Here is a 24,164-nt window from a genome sequence, read left to right as displayed (position 1 = left end):
CTTTGTGTATGTGTGATAGTTCTTATCATGAGTAAAAGAGAAAGGGCAGGCAGGAGATGTCTATGAAGACACCTACCTACGATAGAAGACTGGGAACAGAAGGACCTGGCAAACTGCAAAACAAACTATCCTCAGGGAATTGCTAGCCCTACTTTGCCAAAAGACTTCTGCAAAGCAAAAGAACCTTCACTTTGAGTTAATTTGCATGTATCTGGGACAGGTATGACCCTCTAAACCATAATGCTATTGGCCCTGTTTAAAGTTCTGTTTTTGACATAGCTGTTGCAGAAGCAGAGTAACACGCTGGTCCTGTGAGACCCCTGAAAATCCCAGAAGTTGGCATCTTTCACAGCACACTGTAAGACTTCTGTTTTGGTTCGGTTTATTTTCTGAAGTTTCAGCCTATGATTAATTGGTTTAATTTTGCTTAGCAAAGTTCGATTTGTGCATTACAGGCACCATTACTATTTGAGCGCCTGCTTCTGTGGCTGTGGATGCCATGTAGAGTTGGGTGGGAAATGGTATTCCTGTCCCCACAAAAAATCTTCAGGATTTAAAAAAACTGTTCATACTGAAGTCATACCAAACCCTCTTAAGAAAAGGGAGGAAAGGAGTAGGTGCTATGCCATTAGTAGTGATCTGATTTTCAGAAAAGCCACTTTGGACATCAAGATCCTCCTGGATTTCCCTAAAGCAAGTCTCTCTCTCATCCTCTGGTGCCCAAACTCTTTTTGTGAATAAATACATGTTTATTAGAGCAAGGACTTCGATGTGCAGATTTCTCACATCCTAAACTAGTTTTTAACCATGGGACTAAAGAGCTTGTCTCTTTTCTGGCCGAATGACTATTTCATTATTTATACAGCTGCAAGAGGACCTCTCTGGTCACCAAGCAGCCAGGTCTGTTGGGGTCAGTGACTTTGTGCTTCACAACCATGTAACTGCAGCCAGAAAGCTCTTTTTCTGACAAATCTTTGGGCTGAAGCTGGTGAGTTCTTTGTGACTGGTGCCAATTTTGACAAAGTAATATTTTCAGATGAAGGGTAGAAAATATTGCAGGCCAGTGGTTGTGTTAAGCACGAGGTCTCATGCAAATTTACGGTGACCACGGTTGATTGTCAAAGTGTTATAATGTGGATTATCTGGAAGTACAATGGATGTGCACAAAACTCCTGATAGCCAAATCTAGCCGCCCTGAGGCATTTGAGAATTGCTGTTCTAAAAAATTCTGAAGTGGCTTGGATGCGGCAGGCTCCTGGTTCAGCCTCAGCCAGCTCTGTGAGCTAAATCCTGTTAACTGAGGAGTAGAGTGCTTGCTCTTTAATTGAGAAAAGTAGTTAGGAGATTATCATATCTCATAAATGGCTAGAATCCTCAAGTGGCAAGATGGTTGGGTGAAAATATGTTTTATTTTTAGTACATTGTTGCTGTGCTCCAGTAATAAAATGCAAAGTGCAGGAAGGCAGCAATTTCAAGGGGAGCTTTTAGAAAGAAGAACGGAGAGCTGCTATTCACACCATTACTAAATTCTGGTTCCTGTCTGAAACAACTTGATCTGAAATATGGTGGCATTGTTCGTTATTTATCTATTTATTTACTTGTCATGGGACTCTCAAAGCTTTTATTTTTGCACAAAATGATTGACTTAGCACAGCTGACTGCAAAGTTTTGATTGCAGAGTCCTGCATTGCATTAACACTTAGAGACATCAGTTGAGATCAGGACCGTATGTGCATACATGGCTATAGTGACAGTCAAGGCTTGTCTGATGATTTATTTCAGACAAAAAGGCAAGAATATGTTTAAATACTATTTTCTAAGTTGAGAAACAGCTAGCATTTTGCTTTCCTTCTGCCTTTAAAAAAATGTCACATTCCCTTTTTTATTTTTTTTTTCTTTCCAGTGGGCAAACCTGTATTTGAGGAATGAAGAAAAGACACTTTTGAAATATTTGTGGCCTGTTTAAATGACCTGAGATAGTCCCAAGGCTATCTTTTTGCAGGACATAATAATAGGGAAAACCTAGCAGCCACTTAATTTGATTAAAAATAATTAGACTCATAAGTGTAAACATGTTTCATATTGTGAGGTGTAGGAAGATCTAAGCACTGTGGTTTAAAATACTGATAGCTGTGCAAATCACAGAGTCTTTCATGGGGTTCATTGAGTCCTTAATCGTACAAACTCCCAGGGGTCTAAGAGCCATTCAGTCTGGGAAAACAAAGCTGAGTCTGAAGGACAGAGATTTCCTTGGTAAACATCTCTAACCTTTCTTTATGATGTGTGTGAGGAGGTCAGCAAACCAAATCAGGAGATAGAGACTGTGGGATAGGGTAATACCCGAGGAGTTTAAGGAATTTTTAGATAGTTGTGGTGAACAAAATCCAGGGAAACTCAGCTGAGACCTAGGTTTTTCAGAACAAGGCGTGCAACTCCAGGCAACGAGAATCATGGGATTATGGAAAGAACTGAGGAACAAAATTTTTTGCTGTTGATTTCACTGACAGAGAGAATTTATTATCGGGGCTCCTGAGGTTTGCTCCCTTCTCATCCAAGTCTCATGTCCCATGGGGGTGTCTGGCAGCAGGGGGCTGTCATCTGCTTCAAGGCGAGGAAAGCCCTAACAGAGAAGGTTTGATTAAGAGGATCTGAGGAGGTGTTGCAAAGGCTGTCTCAGTAGCAAACATAGTCACAGGAGAAAGTTGGACACAGCCAGTATCAATGGGGGAGGAGCCCCAAAGAAAGAAAGGAACTAAGTGATAAGCCCATGGTGGGATCTGAGGATGAGCTGCTGAGAACATACAAGGCAAACATAAGAAGCCAAGGGCTCACAAGATGGATGTCAGAAGTTAAAAGTTTAACCTTCAGAAACCTAGTGAGTCTGCAAGTGCCATCTATGTCCCTTATACCTTCTGCCCATGCAGGAACTCTGGGTCAGGTCACAGTAATTGCTGCTTGTGAGAGGGATGGGTCAAGTATCCAATAATTCAGGACATGCCAGCTGTTCCATAAATTTCTCCATGGTTTGCACCTTTATGCCTGGTCCTACTTCATGGCAAAGCCACACCTTTACTAAAGACCCAATTAAGCGCAGTGGCTTTCAGATTACAGGACAGGCCAGTCAAAAAAATATCCCTGTCCCTGACACAGACTTGGTCTAGGATCTTGAGAAGTCTCCTAACCTCCTCATGCCTCTGGTGATCCATTTATAAATTAAGGACAATAGTATTTATCCCTCTGATAAGATGATGTCATGAAGCAGAATTCATGAATAGTTAACAAGTCTCCTGAGCTCCTTAGAGCACAAGCTTCCTGACAGTCTAATTGTCACTCTGGGTTCCTGAAGCCGTACGCAGTTGTTCTGTCTGTCCATCTGTTGATCAGTCCCCTTACTAAAAGCTGAAATGATTGTTGAATTAATCACGTTAGACAAGGACTACAATTCTCCAAGAAAATATAATGAAGTACTGATAAGTTTCATGAAAATCAATGGGACAGTGGGAGGAAAAGGCTGAAATTAAAGCTCTCCAAATGTGGGAGCAACCCTCAGCATGGAGAGTCTGTAGTAAGATTTCTTTTTCTACTGGGTCTGGCTCTGCCCAATCAGCCTATATGTAGTGACCAGCCAGTTATCACATGTATATTTTGGAACCAGACACAGCATGCAGTGCCTTTTGTCAGGTAGTAATTGCTGGAATTAGAAAAGAGCCCGGAGGCACGGAGGGGAAATTATTATCTACAGGATATCTGCAGGCTTTGGAATTGGGAGCTGAGATCACAGGGAAATTGAGAAAGAAGGAAAAAAAAACGAGACTGTTGTGGTGGAGGGAAACTGTAGATAAAGTAGAGCAGAAACCTGTGTGTTTGAAGGCTCTATTAGTTCTCCCACTTGCAGAAATGTTTGTTAATTATTATCAGAACATCTGTTTACTATTTTGAATGGTTGATTGTTGAAGAGTTTACAAAATGACAGGAAATGAAACAGAGATGCGAAACAACTTTTTTGGTGACACTCAACATTTATTTCTTAAAACACTCATTAGTAAGGGAAGCCTCAGAGAGACGTTTCAAAAATTTATATTTAACTCAAAAGCCCAAAATATAGAAATTAAATCAGCTTCATCTTTGATACTGACGTTCAACAGACAACTTTGAAACCGTGTTATAGAATAAATCTGAAAAGCGTAATATTAATAGCTGCTAGCAGATTTTTTCAAGGAATGAAGCCATTGTAGCTGTGGGATCAGGTACCGCTCCTGCTTTGACAAGGAAAGATTGGGGATGTCAAACATTCTGCATGCTGCAATGCATATCACATGTTCAAGTGATGTTCAGTCAGTAAGGAAAGGTAATTGCCAGCAGGTTTATAACTCTGTACCTCCCTTTGTACAGTGCCAAAAAAGATCGGTATTGATGTTGACTTCAAATAGGTCTACATGCTCACTACTGTAGGATAAGGGGATAAGAAGTGTTTTCCATGAAAGCTGAACATTAGATGAGATGAAGCTACGTGGCGATGGTCGTGGTGTTTGGATGATAAGGTGTAGTTTTCAGGAACAGAAATGATGTTTTATGTCCAAGACCACAATTAGAAAAGCAGGATTTTTTGTGTTTGGACTCATTTTTTTTTTTAATTATTCTCTCTATATATAATATTGCAATCTGGCAGAGAGGTGGTGACAAGTCAAAACAACCAAACAAACTGAGATACCAGGAAGTTTGCTATGAAGGTCAGATATCACAGATTAAACTGATTTTGAATAATCTCAACTTCCACGAAAAACAGGGTGTCCTATGCTTTGTTCAGATACAGCTCTCTTCTAAATTCAGATGCAGATGTAAATCCAAGGCAACTTCATCTTCTGTACACCCAAAAGTAAAGAGGAATGGCAGGGAGAAAGCCAGTAGTACAAACTATCTGTCCATCCTTGGTTTCATTTTGACAATGTGAGACAACTGTCCTCTAAAATATGCACTTTGTGCATGTTTATCCTAATGTCACGTCATTGACTGCTACTCATGCAATGCAGAAGTGTTTATTTCTGTGACAAAGACCACTCCTGGTATTAGGAATTTGGGTTCAGCCAAAACACTTGTGGTTTTGTTTGGTTGGTTCGTTGGTGTTTGGTTTTTTTTGTTGTTTTGTTTTTGTTGTTGTTGTTGTTGTTGTTGTTGTTTTTATTCTTAATGCAGTAAATCAACCAACTTACTACCTATGTGAAGAGATAGGTGTAAGTGCAAATTATTTTAAACTAGCAGATTAACAGATTCCTAAATGCTGGCAACCTGCTTGTTTTCTATGAAACAAAGTGCCTGATACATATAATTTCCAATAACAACAATCCAGTAATAGAAGAAGAATGACAAAGAAACAATTACTACCTAAGTTCGGAGAAAAGTTTTATGATTCAAACTCAACAAGAATGGGTGCAATATTTTTATTTCTTGAATGTTCCAGTTTGGTTTTGAATGATGGAATGAAGGGAAACTAAAAATTAGCCTGCAAGAGAAACACTGTGTTCTGTTCCAACAGAAGAATTGTTACTGCCCAGTTAGTGTCCTAAATCTTTCATAGAAACATAGAATGGTTTGGATGGAAGGGACCTTTAAAGATCATACAGGTCCAACACCCCTGCAATGGGCAGGGACATCTTCACCCTGACCAGGTTGCTTAAAGCCCCATCCAGCCTGGCCATGAATGCTTCCAAGAATGGGGAAGCCACAGCTTCCCTGCGCAGCCTGATCCAGTGCCTCACCACCCTAATAATAGTTTATCTGAAAATGCTACCAAAACCCCATAAATATTCAGAGAGGTCCTCTTTCAAGAATATCTCTTCTTCAAATCTTTTCACAGCCTCCATACATTCAGGAAACAATAACTTCTAGAATACCCTATATCTTGTTCAAGAACAGGGTCAGCCTTCCAGATCTTCATACAGTGAAGATCTACACAAGCCCTCTATTTGCATGAACAAGTGCAAGGACAGCTTTTTCCACAGAGTTTTCCATTCAGCCCTGCCAAGCAATTGAGCTCTGCCATGCCCCAGAGGGATCTACACAGGAACTTTTGTGTCATCGTGTATTTCACATCCATAAGCATTTCCATGCAGAAAAAAGCTGAGGTGCACTGTTGGACTAGTCTGGAGGAGTTTCCAGTCCCAGTGTATATACACTATTTCTTTTGAAGACATAGATTCTGGGACTATCATTCTAAGATGTATTCAACATCTACTTTTATTTTAAATGTTATTGAAAGGGAAATGGGGAAAAAACAGGTAAATCAGCTAGAAAGATAATCCAATGAGGCAAAATGGAAAATTACACTTCAGACTTCATACTTTAGGGGTGTTGTAATCCTGTGTGCATAGTATGCAAGTGCGTATATGTGTGTTTGAATACATTTGTGCGCATATATATACATATATGTATGTACAACTACATAGAAATCCTCAGGAGTTTATACAGTGTTTTTACTTTATCTATCAAGGCTGTTTTTCCCCTCATATATTTAAGCTGAGTTTCTTCAGTTCATGATTCCAAGTAATCCTCAGAAGTATCTGCATGTGAACTTGAGCCAAGTCCTAAGGGAGGCTTGCATGGCATTTGCACACCCTGTTGACATTTAGAACAAAAGTCAAGCCCTGAAAACATAACAAAATTATGGGTTACCTCTCTTTTCAGCTTCTGCATAAATTAGGAATACTGTCATCCTTGTCATTTAACACTATGGCTGCATTAACATAGAAATTCATATTAACAGCACTGACCCACTGGTCATTGAACCTTAAGTATGGGGAATAGATTTCACAATTGCAGTGACTTTGCCTTAGAAATTCTAGCAGAGCTGCAGCAGCTACCACATATTATGGACTTTTCAACCAGAAATCACTGGTGATGGAGAGAAAGAAAAAATACTGGGCTATTTTTCTATGTAGTAACTTATATTTAATTTTATTACTAGCCCAAAATCCTGGTTGAAGTTCTAGATTTCTGCTAGATGAAGAAAGCAGTCTTCTAACAATCTTAGCTTTGATATAACACTTAATATCAATCTTCCTGATTTTAGTGGCCAAAGAGAACTCAGCCAAGGCCACCTACCTTTTTGACAGTAGTCCCTTCCTTCTTGAATTATCTCACTGAATTCAATGCAGATGATTTGGCAAGCTTTGAAAGGATCCTCACTCAGATAGGGAGCCTGAGATTTTCAGCATCCTTACTTTAAAAATGTGCTTCTGAAAGAGCTGGCCTACAGCCCCTTTAGCTGCCCGGATTATATTTATAGTCACACTTGGCATCTACCTGACACTTCCCAGCCACAGATCTCAAGGCAGTTTTACAAATCACTGCTCGCCTCAGTTTACAAGGAAGTTGCTCAGTAGCAGTTGTTCAGACTCCCGGTCTGAAGAGTTATGCTCTGAACCACAGTGTCCCTGCAGTCTTAGAAACTATATAGTCTGCAACAAAACTAAACAAAGCTATTTTGATTCAGTTTGAATACTACTGTGGTAGACCTAAAGAAAAAAAAAAAAAAGGTATATAAATGCAACTGATCCTATGGTTTGAATGTCAGAAAGGATATTTTAATACTATAGAAAGAGAAAGTGTATACACATAGTATTAAGGATATAGGTATATTTCATTGTCTGTCAATGCATAAAGCTGTCTGAGTGTAATAATAATTCTCATCTGGGCCTACCTCTGCATATATTGCTTACAAATCATTGCAAATGTTTATATAGAGCAAAATACAAGAGACATATTAATAGAAAAAAGCTGCAGGAAAAGCCCAGTCCTGAGCAGGGACATCTCTGGAGAGACCCTTATTGTATAAAGGCAAGATCCACAAGAACGGTGAAGTCATGATTAGCTCCATAATATTTCCTGCAGTTTGCAGGTCTGATAGAGCTTTACAAAGCTGAGAGTCAAGTGTTGCAGCTTCTCTGAAAAAACTCTTCTCCTGTGCATGGGAAAATATTTGGTATTAAATATTTCAGCAAAATTGGCCTTTACAGAAGAGGATATCAAACAACTGTGAAAAAGATTCAGAAAGCATGTATTATTTAATTTCTCTAGATGAGGGAAACTGAGGCTCAGAAGTGCCTTGTGTAAGGACTGAAACTTCACTGTGGCATCTGCTGCTCAGAGCCCTGTGAGCTTCATTGTCTTGGGGGAGAAAGAGGCCATGGAGGTTACAGTTCCACTCTGCATGTGCATTAATATATACAGACCAGCATAGTTTTAATTATACATGTTATATTATTTTGTATTTCACTTTTACAAAAATCATTGTGCTTTTTTTTTTTTTTTTTCCCCTAATCAATTTAAGGAATAGCATCTTTGGAAGCAAAACTAAGGTCAATGTTTCCTCCCTCATCAGCCTCATGGCCTCATTCTTTCTCCAGCAGGATGATGGACTGGTTGTAGCCTTGCCAAATCTCTCTGTCCTCAGCCAAATGTGACAAACCCTGGGAAGCTCCTGGTCCAGTTCTTGCTTTGCCTCAGGTCTCCCCCTCCATCACTGCTCAGGCTCACCCCGTTGCAAACAGTCACTCTAATGAGAGGAAGATTATTTTCTTGTTCCTTCCCTTTGCAAGGGAAGTCACCATTGAACTACATTCACCCTCTCATTTTATTTACATACCTGTTGTTTTTCTGGTCAAGGGATAGTAGTAATGGCAAGGAATGCTTGGAAAATAGGATGGAAACAATTTTAAAAGTTATTTAGAGATGTTTAAATGTTAGTATTATTTCCAGTAGCATACCTAACTGCAGGGACATTCATTGTCAGATTAATGAATACACTGGGAGATAATCAGGGACATCAGACATAGAACAAATCCTATTGCAAATAAAGCACCTGTACCGTGGTCAATATGTTCTATCATTTACTTGTTTTTCTTTTGTTGAAGTAAGAAAACAGAATTTCTTTATCAAGGAAAAAGAAGAAAGAGTAGAATCTGTTGTTTCCTATTCATTCAGAGAACAATCCTATTAATGTACATCTCAAAACATTCTGGCTACCTTTATCTCTTTTCTTTTTCTTCTCCTTCCCTTTTTTCTTTTTCCTTCTCCCTTCTTCCTTTTGCCTTTTGCCTTTCATTCTTTTTCACCTTCTTCTCCTCCTTCTTAATTTTTTTGTTCTTTTCTCTTTTATTATGAATGAAGGAGTGCCCATGGAGGTTGTCATTGATTTGATATAACAAATGGAAGCCTAATTTTCTACACTTCCAATGAGATTTCAATCTATCCCAAAGGCATGAATGACCACTGCAGATTAACCTCATTTCTGTAATTTGTTTGGCTTCAGTGCAGTTGTACATGGGATATATTTAGTCATTATTTTCAAATGTGAGCTAGTAACTCATATTTCCTGTTTTGTACAACTGTCATTGTGCAATTTCTTGAAATTCAGGAGCAAAGTATTTAGCTGTAGGGACAGTGCTTAGGTAGATCATCATCTCCTTTCCCTAATTTTTCCACTTCTTTTTGATAGCTTTTTTATGACAACTCCTGTCTGTGTCATAGATAATCAGGAGGAATTACACCTTAATATCTAATGGTTAATATCTTTATAATAAATGAAGATAGAGCTTTCATCTCCAACTGTGTATCCTGTTGTGAAACATGAGTCTCCTTGCAATAGCTCTCCAGCTCTTAAAAAAAACCTTTACAGGGTTGGGTGTATTGATGGTAAAGTGCTACCAGGTTACAACTCCCAATACAGGAAAAATCATAGAATCATAGAATAATTTTGGTCAGAAGAAACCCGCAAGATCACAGAGGAAAGCAGTTAACCCAACACTGGCACTATACTATATCCTTAAGAACCTCATCTCCACATTTTTTAAACCCTTCTAGGGATGGTGACTTCACCAGTTCCAATACCTGAAAACCCTTCCCATGGAGGAATTTTTCCTAATAGCCAAACCTGGCACTTGAGGACATTTCTTTTTGTCCTATTGCTTGTTCCTTGGGAGCAGAGCCCGACCCCACCCTGGCTCTGACCTCCTTTCAGGCAGTTCAGAGATCAGAAGGTCTCCCCTCAGCTCCTGTTCTCCAGCTGAACCCCCCAGGTCCCTCAGCCGCTCCCATCACACTTGTGCTCCAGCCCCTTCCCCAGCTCCGTTCCCTTCTCTCAACTCGCTCCAGCACCTCAAGGGCTTTCTTGATGTGAGGGGCCCCAAACTGACCCCAGGATTTAAGGTTTGGCCTCCCCAGTGCTCAGTTCAGGGGCACAGTGACTGCCCTGGTCCTGCTGGCCACACTATTCCTGATAGAAGCCAGGATGCTGGTGGCCTCCTTGGCCACCTGAGCACACTGCTGGTTCATATTCACCTATGATGATAGGGATGGTATCAGCAAAGTGGCAGAGTATCAGGAGGCCACCCATGGGAGACGCAGAGGCTGCTGGCCAGCCCCAGCTCACCAGGACTTTCCCACTACCTGTACTATGAAAACTTGTGGAGGTCACTGAGCTTACAGGGTTCATGGTCCACTTGGGTCTGGTCCCACAAATCTTATAGAGCAAGTAATGAATATTTATTTAAGGGGAAATTTAACACCTTAAACATTAGGAAGTGTTCTGCATAATTGAAATAGAAAACAAACAAACAAACAAAAAAACCACCAACAAACAAAAACCAACAAAAACAACTTCTACCTAGGCCTATATATTTCTACAGCCTATAGCTGGCATTGGTCATAAAAACACTGATGTTTGCAAGCTATAAGTAAGGGATAGGTGGGGAAAGCTATCAGTTAGACAGTGTCACCCTAGATATTTTAATGCCTGAAGATGATGCAAGAGGGGAGCAGGGAAGATGGCTTGCAGGCAGATTTTTCTTCTCTCCACCAATTTATTCTGTCTCCCACATTCCCTCGACCTGTGATCTTGCACAAGCCCAAACCTAAGCCTGATCGGTATGTGGTTATATGGATGTCAGTATACTAAAAAACCCCAAAGTATTCCCTGACTGATGCTGCGAAGAGCATTGGGTGGGGGGGGAGGGATGTGCGTGGCTGTGCAAAGCTGTGAGCAATCAGGCAGTTCATTCTTCATTTAAGAAGTGCTACATGTCCAGGCTGTGGTATTCCAGCTCCTTTTGAAACGTGTCAGCTTAAACAATATCTGCAGCACACATCCCTTCCCTCTAGTCCTATTTTTCACGCGTGCTGTAAGAGCTGTTCTGTTCCATCCCACAGTCAGCACTGCAGTTTTTATGGAAGTGAAAGTTACTGAAATGATTCGTGGCCACTTCGTTATCACTGCTGTGCTGGATGATAGGGGTTGGAGCATTTTTGGTACCTATAGAAATATCCTCGGATGGAGGGAGGCAGGTAACAGTCTGGGCTGCCTCCAGCAGAGGGAAGTGGTACACACACACTTCCCAGCGTGCTCCATCCCTCCGCTGTGCAGAGCAGACAGGAAAAATGTCAGGGCTTGTGTTTGCAGAGCTGAAATTTTCTCTCGTCAACACAAACGCCTAATTTAATCCCCTTTGGGTCCTCACCGCAGTGGACTTACTCTATTTTCCCCAGACTAAGAAATGTCATGTCTCATGTACACCCCCCCTGCAATAAGGCTTAGGTAGACAATGGATTTTAAATCCCAGAGTACAGGCTGGGAAAAACAGGTGCAGTCAGGGCTCCAAACACAGTTTTTATTTTAAGTGTAAGTTTTTAATATCATATTCCAGAGGCTACTTTGAATTTGGTTGCCTCTTCTCTGGAACTCAGCAGGTATGACCCCTCGAAGGGTCTTGGGCTCCCAGCAGCGCATCTGTGTGCGGATGTACACCCATATTCCTGCACACCAACACACAGCTGAACGCTGCCCAGGTACATAGTTATGGCATTTTTTCCCTGTCTTTTTGCTTGTCACTCATTTCTTTGTCACAGGATCCCTTTTGAGTGTATGTACACACACACACATGCCTGCACAAACTGAACAAAAATGCACTTCTGTCTCACATGGAAGAAATCCTTCAATTACTTCTCCTTGACAGTTACATGCTGCTAATATATGTTGGACTCTTCCCTTAGCTTTTGTGCCTTTAGAAAGAGTAGAAACCTACTGGTGATTAATTTATAGACGAGATAATGTCCTTAGCCTACACTTCCCTGAACTACCTTAACACTGTTTGCAAAGCAACCAGATGACTTTGTCTCTCCCTTATCCCATCTAGAGCTGCAGGGAGGCAAGTTTTGCCTCAAGCTTTCAACCTTTTGATGCACAGATTTTCCACACTGAGCTACGGTAGGTGGGTAACAAGAAGATCCTATTAAAGTGAAATCAAGTAGGAAAAGGATTGTCAGCTCAGCAAATCAGAAACATATAGTACCTATCGTTCCTTCATTGCATTCCTTCCAGCTCACTACAAGAAAGAAAGATGGTAAAAAAGAAAAAAAAGGCGGTGAAGGGGGAGAAAAGAACAACAGAAACAACAGAGAGCAATAACAACACTGGCAATGCCTTGATTTTGAATGTAGGAAATTAATTGTTGCTGCTAAAGACACAGTCTCTTTAACGAAGAGGCTGCTGCAATATCATCGCAACAACTAGCAACCCACATGTTCGATTACAACAGGTTGAGCCAGTGCACGCTCCCCTGTGCCACACTCAGAAAAAATAAATCAAATGTCTATACCTGAGGCTCCTTCATTTCCTACGCAGAGATCTACTTTAATACAGGCTTTTCACAGTACCTTTCTTTACCAAGAAGGGGCTGGTGATGGTTTATTTACCTACATACCTGCCCTTGAACTACATGGCTTTTATTTGAATAAATTAAACCGGCTGTTTCAAGTGATGCTTTTAGCCTCTTGAGTCTGGATCTAATTCTCAAAAGAGTTTTTACTTAAAACCTGATTTTCAAGTTTTCAACCAAGTAGCGACGATCTGCAAGATGCAGCTCTATTAAAGGACCTTGTTGCCTATGGGTAAGAAAAATATCACCCTATCTGGCTACCTTGCCTGCTTATAGGTTTGCTATATATCTATGATGGAATGAGAGCTTGCTGAAACAGGGAAACTTGCCGTTTTTTGTTAAGTTCCTTTGCTTGCTTTGCTTGCTGTGTGTGACTATGGGACAAGATTTTCAGCTTCTGGGAATTATTTTCAATCCCCTACTAGAAGACATATTTATTGTTTAATGCTGTAATAGTACTTTTAATATTCCTGAGTGGATACATATATTTACTTTGCTTTGTGGGACCAATTCTGTCTTCCAGGACATTGGTGGCAAATAGTTGAAAAATTGATTTTAATATCTAAAGCAGAGCAAAATCTCAGTTTCTGCTTTTGGCAGGGGAAGATGGGGTGGGGTTTGTAATTTATTTTCCAGGATCTCAGCAGCAGTAAAATTTCAGGGGTGAAATGCTCAGCTGTGTAAGCTGACTTATTTCTGAGGCAAGGAAACATGTTGTTCATCAGAAGATCTGGCTGTTGTTATGGACATGGGGTGATTTTTTTTCCCCTGGGTGACTAGGAGAAGAAATAAAAAACCCCAGTGTGAAATAGAAAAACATGCTTTAAAAAATATGTGCAAGAAGATGCCTTTTCTTTTTAATACACTGTAGAAACTTTTAAAGATGTTGACCCAAGCACACTAAAACATAACATTTAAACTTGGCATGCTGCTATAGTGAACTGCTTTTTTTTTCTCTGTAGTTTAGCATTTGTTTTTTCTCCATGCTATGCATTATCATGGTGTTCAAGCATATTTTGTTTTTACATGTGCACATACATTTGGAAGGGGGAAAGAGGAAAGCATAAGGATCGTGGAGAGCAAAGAAAGAGAAGTCCCTTTTGTTGCTAGTTACACATTCATCAGGACCAGATACAGTAGATGCCTTCAAAGATCTTAGTGGTACTCAGGACACAAGAACAGAGAAATACCCAAGTTCAGGCCCTGCTTCAGAAATATTGGCTCACTATTTACTACTGTGAGTAGCTAGAGCTCATAGTACACCATGCTGGGCTCTTCAGCAACCGCAAAATGGTCTCTGACTAGAGAACTGCATGCTTCAGCCCACATAAATTTGGGATAGCTCTGTTCCAGGAAAGACGTTTGTTCCAAATCTGGTCTGATACACCTCACCTCAGAATTTGGACCTAAATAGAATAGGCATTATTAATACTATTATCATCATCGCTGCTATTATCTCTGTGTAAACAAAATACCACATACCATGACGAAACTTCAGCTTTTATCTCTCTTTGTAATGCCCCAAATCCTGTAATCTAATTGTTACACATCCTTGCTCAAAAGAAAGGCTCAAATATTAGCTTAAGGTTGTAATAACAATTAGCACTGCAGAAGCTTAAGCTATCTTTGTAGATCACAGGGTTTGCTTACCACATGTTTTATCAGTAGGTTAGCTTGGACATCTTATCATCTGACACTGGAAATCCTGAATTCAGCTGATTTTTTAGATGTCTATATGTCCTGAATATTTCTACTTTATGTTTTATGCTATGAGTGAACGTGTATTAAACACAGAAAGGAACACGAGGGGTAAGGGGCGGGGACGGTGCAAACCAAGTGTTCTGGGAGGGGAATGGTACTAAATAATGCGAAGAAATATTTGAAAGAGGAATGACAGTGAGATCTGCTTCACTCATAGCAAGACCAAACCAGAAGTAGGTTTTCACTCTCCACTGTCGCACCACGGCTGGTAATTCACTCCCGAACACCGTGTCTGCCATCTGAATGCGGAGGTGAGCTGAGCAGCCCCGCTGCCGCTTCCACCATCGCACCAGAGATGCAGAGACTGGATGCTCTGACTTTGAAACTGTGGCAAATTCACTGCATGCCTTTACTCAAAGCATTTTAAACTGAACTTTTGAAATGTAATCCAATTTGTCTTCTGGTGCGTCTATTTATTGGTTGTGGGGAGGGAATAATAAGGCTCCTTCCATAGGTTGCTTTCTGCTCAAGTTGTGTTTTTCTGCTCTTTCCTTAACCTCTCCCTATTGGTAACCATCTCAAACAAGGTATAGGATTATGAGGACCTTTACTTTTAACCAGAGTGGTTGTTCTTAGACTCTGAAGATAACAGAGAAGGAAAGTCCTCACTGGAGAAGCTCAGTCAAACCCTGTCCTCCAGCACAGGAGGAACAACCAAGTTGTTCCATTAGCAATTTAACTCACAAATGCCTCCTCCATCCTTTTTTTCCTTCGACACTTCAATAACACTGTTTTCTCTCTGACCTCGGCCCTCAATACATCTTCATTTCCATTTTTTATCTACTCTCATACACGCATATTCCTTCCACAAAGGTCTCCTCTCCTCCTTTGCTGGCTGGCCAGATGCATCGTGCGGAGAGCCAAGAAGTCACTAACAGGTAGCTGAGCTGGCCAGTTTACACGTGATGACTGGCCAGCTGGCAGCCCGAGCCAAGCAATTAGCTAACGAGCTTATACTGCCGCCTTTCACTCAAACGAGCCGTGCTTTGCTGTTCTCTCCCTTACCGCTGATTTTCATAAAACATGTGGGAAATTTATACCTTCTAAGCTTTTGCCCCTCTAGAGAACAGGGTGAAATTAGCCACCAGCTTCAGAATATATTGCTGGGTGCAGGATTGACAGATGGGGAGCCAGATGGACAGACAGTACTCCTATAAAAGCCTTATTTCCTTAGTAAAAGAGGCCGTCGGGTCTAAGCACTACTAATGTGGGGTTACAGAATGGGGGGATTATGACCCTCATTAACAGATGTCATGTGTCAGGCACTTCTCCAGGAAGATGTAGTGGCCAAGTATGTGAAGTACCTTGTTTTGTTTTGCAGGTGTGAGTTAAAGTCCTGTTCTGTCTCCGGTAAATTCACAGCAAACTAGGGTAGCTGCTCCTTCAAGAGGGAGAATAAAAATAAGGCAGATTTGTCACTAGCTCCATTACTCCTTTGTGTATTGTCATTTAAAGGCATTCATGTGGCTTTTCTTAATCTGACCCAACAGGCTCATGAAACCTTTTCTGATGCTTTTCTTTACCCAGCCCAATAAGATAAATTAAATAGCATATTAAGACTGTAGTCTCTCATCCTGCAAATGACTGAACCCATTCGCTGACCCAGTTGCACTCTGAAAATGGCTGGATCAGGCATGATCAAGCCTAACAGGCAACACAGCCTACATCTGGGGATTTAAAACCAAGAAAAAAGAGTGTTTTAAAATCTACTGTCTACTGAATCCTAAACCTACCTCTTAAACACCACTCTCTAAAGCTGTAGTCACTAAGTGTGAAAAGGCTACAGCAAAAATTCAACCTCTGCAATCCCCTTCTGGGGTTTAATAGTAGTGGTGCACAGTAAAAGTTCAGGTTTTGGACTTTTTAGTCCCTGCTAGACTTACAATTTCATAGCATTCTACAGGATTAACCACTTATTCTATTTAGCCTCGTAGATAGAGGTGGTAATTTTTATAGTATCCCTCCTTTAGTGGCATCCTCTGGCCCCTTGTAAGCTGCCATGTGAGGTGGGGTGTGTAAAGGAAGCATAAGGTGAAATGCCGTGGTTGGGAGGATTATCATATGTAAAACTGATATGAGAGCAAAATCATTCTCCAGCGGTCATGAGATCACCCCAGGAAAGTGGGGGGAGCCCTTGGCATTCCTCAATTTCCCACTTGAAGAACTGTTGATCAGCAAGGATGCTTTGAGTTGTCTTCCTTGCTGTGATTATCTGAAGTCTGGATCCTTGTTTGTAGATGCTGAATGCAGTGTGGGGCAGGCCTGAAATGGAGAGAATAAAAAGCTTTAGAAAGTAATGTCACTCGCTGCATTTTTAAAAGAATGGTATTACTTAAAATTTTATTTAAATTTGTAGAATAGCTGTGAAAACATCTCATGTTCTTTATGCTATGTATAAAGTCATCCCAGCTGAGGGTATCCAGTACCATAAAATAACCACAGATGCTGCTGGAGCATTTCAGGACAACTTTCACTCTACATTTTACAGTGATCTGATGTGCCTTCAGTATCACAATCTTTGTAATCATTCTTGTTTCTTTCCTTCCACCACAAAAGTTCTTCTTAAAAAAACATCAGGTCCAATCTTGAAAAATATTCACTGACTTCTGAGGGATGTTCTCATTTCTCTGAGAAGTTAGTGCAGAAAATTTACTTACGTGGGATGGCAATCCAAATAATCTTATTTTATCTGAAAGTATATAAAGGTCATATCAAAATTCCATTTGAGCTCCATGCTAGGAAAAAGAAGTTGCTTGCTTATGAAATTCTGTTATAAATGAATTTTGCATCTGGTCCTACAAATGTATATGATTGTTTCTTTATGACCCCTTGCAATGAATAACAGCAAGAGATGTGAATAGCGATGTACAGGATTAGATCTGTTTCTTTTTTTTATGTTTTGTTTTTTTTTTTCCTATGGCATTTTAATGATAAAAGACCAATTTCTGCCCTTGCTTAACCTCCAGCAACCCCACTGATTTCCTTGTTCATTCCAAATTGTAATGAATGATTTTATACACTGGAGCCCTTTAATTTTTTCTTTTCCAGATTGAGTGTCTCAACCCAGACAATGGGCTCCTGCCTACATGAGTGTACGACTGGGATAAAATCACTGGCTTTAGCAGACGTGCTCCATCATCTCTGAGAACCAAAGCTGGTCTGTGATATACAAACTTTAATGGAGTGTAAGCCAGGGAAAAGCATGTAAGTAAGCACCATTTTTAACTCCTTAGCATAGTTTGTGTTTGTATCAGCCCTGACTCATGGTTTATATACGTAGGGTATGTATTAAATATCACTGTACTTGCACTACATGTAACTATTTGAGATAATTATGGCTATTGTAGTACTGGTGGGACTTGCAGTCTTTAATGCATTTATCCTCACAACATCTGATAAAGTGAGGAAGTATTTTTATCTGTATATTACACAGAGGAAACTGAAGTCTAGATCATTTTTTGCTACACCAGGGAACTGAACCTGGACTCCCCGAGTTGAAAGCTTGCACTCAGACTGTTGCTCCGTCTTGATATAAGCAGTACAAATAGGCACTGAGAATAGCGCTTCTTGTAAATTGGGGATACTGAACTACTTGATTGTGATACATCAGACATGATAAATTGCTTACTGTTAAATAAAGTGTTTGGGAATTGTCACGTAGCTACAGAGAGGCCACGCTATTATTAATGATGCACAAGGCATATATTTCAGCTTATTCTTCCATATCCATATTGACTCTGAAGTGTAAACAATAGCACAAACTAGATTTTGCCAGTAAACTAACACAATTTATCTGGAGGGCAGAGCAGAAAGCGAGAGAAGAGCCGGATTTCTCCCTGTTTGTGTGCGGTGGCATGTCTGCTGATGGAGGCAGCCCAGGCAGGGGACAGAGGAAATATTGATGCTATTTACTTATCTGCTGAGGATTCATCAAGACGGGCTCTTGGTTGAGCCCTAAGAGATGAAAATGTGTATCAGAGCCAGTAATCGTACTCAGATCTGCTGTGCCAGTACCACAAGCTCACCTTTTCCCTCTGTAATCATACAATAATGTGCTTACTTTGCCATCTCAAAGGTCAACGATTGGTTCAATGCATGGAAAGGAGATGCCTGAAGTGGAGGTGCTGGGGAAGTGGGGGCTTTATTTTGCTGCCTCAGAGGTCGTTCTTTAAAGGGGAAAGGAGATGTCTCCAGTTCAGACCTGCTCTTTTATTAAGGCCAGGGCTGTCTACAAGCGAAATAACTGGCTTTTCATTTCCCAAGAGCATCTAGCATGTGAATGCGACTATTCATACTAATTTTGCTATTGCACAAGCATAAATCTGGAGTGAGTCATTTAAAGTTAGTCAAGACAGGTGGCCTTATTGGAGGATAAGGAAATATTACACAGTTGTCTAAAACGGCAGATTTCATCAGAAAAAACTCTCCTTCCCAATGAGATTATGACTTGAATAGAAGTGCAGATTTGCCTTCCAAGTTTTATTTGATTTCAAATATTGTTTTATATGCTACAGTATTTCATTGCAATTTAACAGCAATTTCCATTCACAGAGCTATTCTAAATAGGTTCTTATATGTACCTATTACCTTTGTAGCCAGGTTTCTATATCAAATCCTGAACATTTCATTATTATTAAAAAGATAAAACTCATCTATTCCATCCTTTTTTATGGTGAGGTGAGCAAAACTGGATGTGAAGTCACAGTGCAGTAATAGAGTAATTATTGTTTGGAGGATCTTCTAATGTACTTATGGCTAGTTGTATTGAAGATGTATTATATTACAGTTGTTCGTGGCTGTTTTATCATGCACTGTGGATTAAGAAGTATTCTATCCTATCCCATGGCTTAAAAAAAAACCCATACTTTGCATTTTTGGAGAGGAAAATGTCTATGAAAAAAAATTCATCCACTCGGCAATTTATACTCTTCTTGACATGATATGCAGCTTCTTGATGCAGATCTTCTTCTTCCTTCCTAAGACATCAGTGAAATTCCTGGAGACAAAAGAGTCCTTGATCTACTTTATTAGAATGAATGAATCAGTATCTAAGTTGGCCACATATGGTATATACAGCATGTTTACACAATACCAGAGCACTTACTTGAAGAGCAAGTGTCTTTCATGAAAGCAGCCTCCTGAAATGCTTTCCATAGTTTTTTTTTTTTAAAAAATAAAATATGCATTTACAGTGTTAAAATATAAATTATTCATAGGGAAAAATAAAACAATAGGCTTAAAGAAGGGAGAATAGAAACCTGTACACTTACAGAACCTTCCATGTAATTGCCTATAAATAATTATCTTGTACATATTAACCACAACAGAGCATGGTCTCTGACAGTGTTATCATCCTGGATGTCAGCTGCAGAGCTCAGCTGCTGTTTGTAAATGGTCTTAACTGTGCTCTTGATTTTTCTGTGCTTACTGTATATAGTTTTATTTTATTGGCACTGTACTGTAAGCATATTCTGCACTATGCAAATATAAGCGCTGAGAAGCATATGGGCCGAATCCTGCAACACTCACTCAGGCAAATGTCCAATCCACTTGATGGGAACTTTTCCTGATTAAGCAGGAGGAGCAGACTCTCAACTCCAGCGTATGGCCCCACCAGTTACTCAGGTATGAAAACAGACACTGGTGTTTTGCACGCAAGGAAAGTAAGGATACAAGATGGTACTGTGGGCAAATGCTTGACTCTGTCCTTCTTGAGCCCTGAGATGTGCTGGGATGCTACAAAAAACATAATCAAAATAAAACGACCCTCTCCAGCCTTTAGCATCCTGCTAAAAATCAGCTAATAAAAGGAAAGGCACTTATAAGTGATAACACTTCCCTGTCCTCAGTCTTGCATCCACCTTGTGGTACCAGCAGTGGATATGTCTCTCTGAGTCAGCACAGACTGAGTTAAGGTGCAAATATCCTTGGAGTGAGGAGGAATAGGAGGGAAATCCTGCTCTTTATGCAGACCCCCTGTTATTTCTGCTCCACCACTCTGCTCAAGAGCTTTGGCAGAGAGATGTAACATAGCTCAGAGTGGAAACTCAGGATTCAGCTCTGCATCAAGCTCTGGTTCAGCCTTGCTGTCCATCACACAGGAATGAGTTTTCAGCCCTCAACTGTGCAGGTGTTTAAAAGCTTGGTCCCATACCCTCATCTCTGGATTACATGGTCCATTCTGCGGTGACAAAAAACATATTGTGGACTTCAGGTCCGAGTCCCATAAAAGCTCACACATATACTTGACTTCTTCTTTAACTCTAGCATTGTCTACACTGCCCATGACAGCCTGATATATACCAGAGAAGCTGGATTTCTTCAATTTAGCTATCATGGCAACCAGCGCACCCATGTTGCCGTAGCGCAGCATGAACCCAATGGGGGTCCTGGTTACACACCGGGGGCTGATAAAGTGACCTGAGGGCTGGGCTGTGTGTTTTCAGTGCTAATGTCATCCCTAATAGATGGACTAACATTAGCAGTGGTACCCATACCTTCCTTTGTCCTGCAGCCATATCCTTTCAGCAGTGCCTGATTGGAAACTTAAGCCCTTACTCACATGCCTCATCCTCATCCTCATGTGACTATAAGCCCTAATGACTAATTCAAATAGAGGTTTAAAGGTCAAACCCTCCAGACCTGGTTTTGCAAACCCTTTTGTACATGGCTTTTCCCTTGTTCAAAAAAAAAAAAAAGCTTTTCTCATCAGGAAATGTTGGCAAAAAGGGTTTAATTACAGAAATCATTTTGCTCCCTATGGAGAAAGCAAGAAGAATGGCATATTTCCACATTTGAATTGCACATTCATCAAGAAAAGAGTGATTTCCCCTTAAGAATGTTCAGGAGGAGTAGAAAAGAGCATTGAACCCTGGGGTGTGTATTATTTTATAGTCTCTGAAAGGCAAATGGTTTCTCTTCCATTGATTAAAATATATGAGTTTTTCCCTCTGGATTACTCTCCTGGAAGTAGAAGAAAAGAAATCTTTAGCAGTGACTATCAACTAGTGCAGCACCTCTTGGCACAGGGCTTACCCAACCAACCAAAGACACTTCTCCGCTGAACTTCATCAGCAAGAAACCTTTGACCACAGCAGATGTTGCTACTTTTTTGCTTGATGAATGGGGACTTTACGATAGGTGTTTTCATTGTTTTGTTGGAGCAAATGTCAGTGTGGAAATACAACCCGACATCAGGACTATTAAGTGCTAATTTGAGCGGCAACTCCAGGACTTGCTCTTCTTGTCTCCTAGCACACAAGGTCTAATAGGCTCATGGATTAGTCTTTTCAATCACCTTCTTGTTCTACAGATGTAGCCTCTTTACAAATTCTGCAAAAACACTGTTTGGAAGAGAGTTGGACTGAATAGTCTCTGTTCGCAAGGAGCATTTCAGCTGTGCAAAGCTACTGTGGTGCAGGACACAAACACAATATGGCAGGCGGGTGAATATTGACATTTTGAAATGTATATCTTCATAAAATATGCTTCAAATTAGCATGTGGCACACTTCTGCAACCATGGTAATTCACTGTGAATTGAAACAGGGGGATTTTCCTAAGCAAAGCTGTTTTTTTTTCCCCATTAAATTACATTTTTTATTTCTTATTCCAAGAGCATCATTGTCTACTGCAGGTAACAGGGAAATGTCAATTACACAAACAGTGTTGTTTTGTTAAACCCAGAGTTACTAACTGAAATTTAAACAAACAGTACTTTACTCTACACTTGGGTTTACTAGTTTTCTTTTAATAATGTTGCTGGAGTCAAAAAATAAGTAAATAAATGGCTAGAGTGAACAGGCAGATCAAATGAAAGAATTTCCAAACTGCAGAAAAGTACCTCAAAGAAGTAAAAGCACTAAGAGCAAGAAAAAGCAAAAGTTATATGCAATTGGAAGTGAAGATGTTCCATTTCCCTTCTAAAATCAAATGCAAACTGCTCATGTGACTGATTTAGTATTGAACAAGAGAGGGAAAATTGCCTCTTGGCATTTAAATGGAAATATTTCTTGTTCAGAAATTTTGGAAGCTTGCATACTGTATGATTTTTGAAAAGCTTATACAATTACCATTGAATTCGGATGAGGTCTATTCCCAACAATATATATACATTTCTCAATCAGACTTTGTCCTTCCAGAGACCCAAATTACCTTTGTCTAGAGTCTAGATTCCTGATGTGGAATATATTCCAGAGGCAATAAGGCCAATGCAAATATATTTCATTTTTTACTATGTATGACCGAAAAAAGCAGTGAACAGCAACAGCTATTTTGCAAAGCAGACCTTTAGGTTGAGAACTCTGCTGTTGAAGATTATGTTCCGATTTGCTGTGTGCCATTTTACCCTGATTTCTGGGACTGGAATAAAACACAATCTTACCTCTTGCTTTCCACAAAGGCTGGGAAATTTAGGACAAGGGGATAAAAAAAAAAAAGGCAGAACATAGCAAACTTGCACCTGGCTGATTTAAAGGTATGCCATGAAGAGGACAATTCCCACATAGCTCAAAGCACTGCATGAAGTACTGCAGTCCGTTATGTTCAGCAACCTTCTTACAATGCAGTTTTATGGCCTAATCCAGCGCCACTCCAAGATTTGTGATGTCAACATAAGCCACGTAGAGACAGTTGCTGAAAAGTTTTGTAAGAGTAAATTTTGAGGAGGGGCTTGAAACAGAAAAGTGTGATTATTTGGTGAACGAGAAAATGATAGGTTGAGTGGAAACGGCAACTGGTGGTGAATCCTGGCAGGGATAAGCTATCGGGAACTCGCCCAAGGTCAGGAAGTGAAGCAGTAGCAGGGCCTGACACTCAGCAACACCACAACCCTTCCTCCCTTCAGACCACACTGAGTAACAGCATTAAATAGCTCTAATTTCCTATCACCTCAGTTTAAAAACCAAACCAAACCAACCCCCTCCCAAGTATTTAAAAGGCAGAAACTGGTAGCATTGCTCTTCCTCCCAAAGAAGTAACCTTAGGTTTTGCAACTGAAATCTCACAGACCTTCTTCCTGAGAATTTGATTTTAATTATTAAACACCATTAAATAATATGAATATGAATATTAGTAGTAGTAGTAATAATAATAATAGTAATAATAATAATAATGGAATCTCCTGACACCCCTGCAGATGGTGCTTCCTGACCCTAAAAGCAAGACATTATGTGAGTTGCCCAACTAGGGGCAGAGGAGGAACGGAGGTTTCTCCATTCTCACCATATGTGCTGAAGCTGGAGCCCACCTGACCTTGGGAAGAGGGAGAGAGGCTCACCAGGGCCAAGATATAAAGGCACCACCCAAGGCAGCTCTCCATCCCATGCTTATTCCCATCCCAATCCCCATCCCACTCACATGCTGAAGTCAATGCCCATCTCACCTCCATGCCTGCTCCAGGCCTAAGCTCAATCTCTACCCAAGCTCAACCCATGCCTATTATGTACCCAAGCACAATCTCTCCCCTTCCTATTACCTTCTAATGCTTATATCCATACTCAGCCCTTCTCATCATCATGTCTGTATCTATGTCCATGCCAATGTCCATCCCCTACTCATGCTCCCCTCCATCCCTTCTTTGTGCCATGCCTATCCCCTCCACACGCCACATGCACATCCACATTCTCTCCACATCATGCCTGTGCCCATGCCTGTGGCCATCTCCTACCCATGCCTAGGCCATGGCCATCACTTACCC

General features: G+C 40.5%; 1 protein-coding gene across 3 annotated transcripts in view; it reads left to right on the top strand.

Moving 5' to 3' along the window:
- The window catches only part of TENM4 (teneurin transmembrane protein 4), a 1,673,798-nt gene that overhangs the window by 1,006,667 nt on the left and 642,967 nt on the right, over window positions 1-24,164 (top strand). For all 3 annotated transcript variants that reach the window (XM_071817725.1, XM_071817645.1, XM_071817681.1), the window contains exon 7: window positions 17,517-17,672. The gene's annotated coding sequence lies outside the window, so the exon portion shown is untranslated. The remainder of the gene's footprint in view (window positions 1-17,516; window positions 17,673-24,164) is intronic.

The sequence above is a fragment of the Patagioenas fasciata genome, chromosome 1 (assembly GCF_037038585.1).
Source record: "Patagioenas fasciata isolate bPatFas1 chromosome 1, bPatFas1.hap1, whole genome shotgun sequence".
NCBI classification, from domain to species: domain Eukaryota; kingdom Metazoa; phylum Chordata; class Aves; order Columbiformes; family Columbidae; genus Patagioenas; species Patagioenas fasciata.
This window is presented reverse-complemented; position numbering and strand designations above follow the sequence as displayed.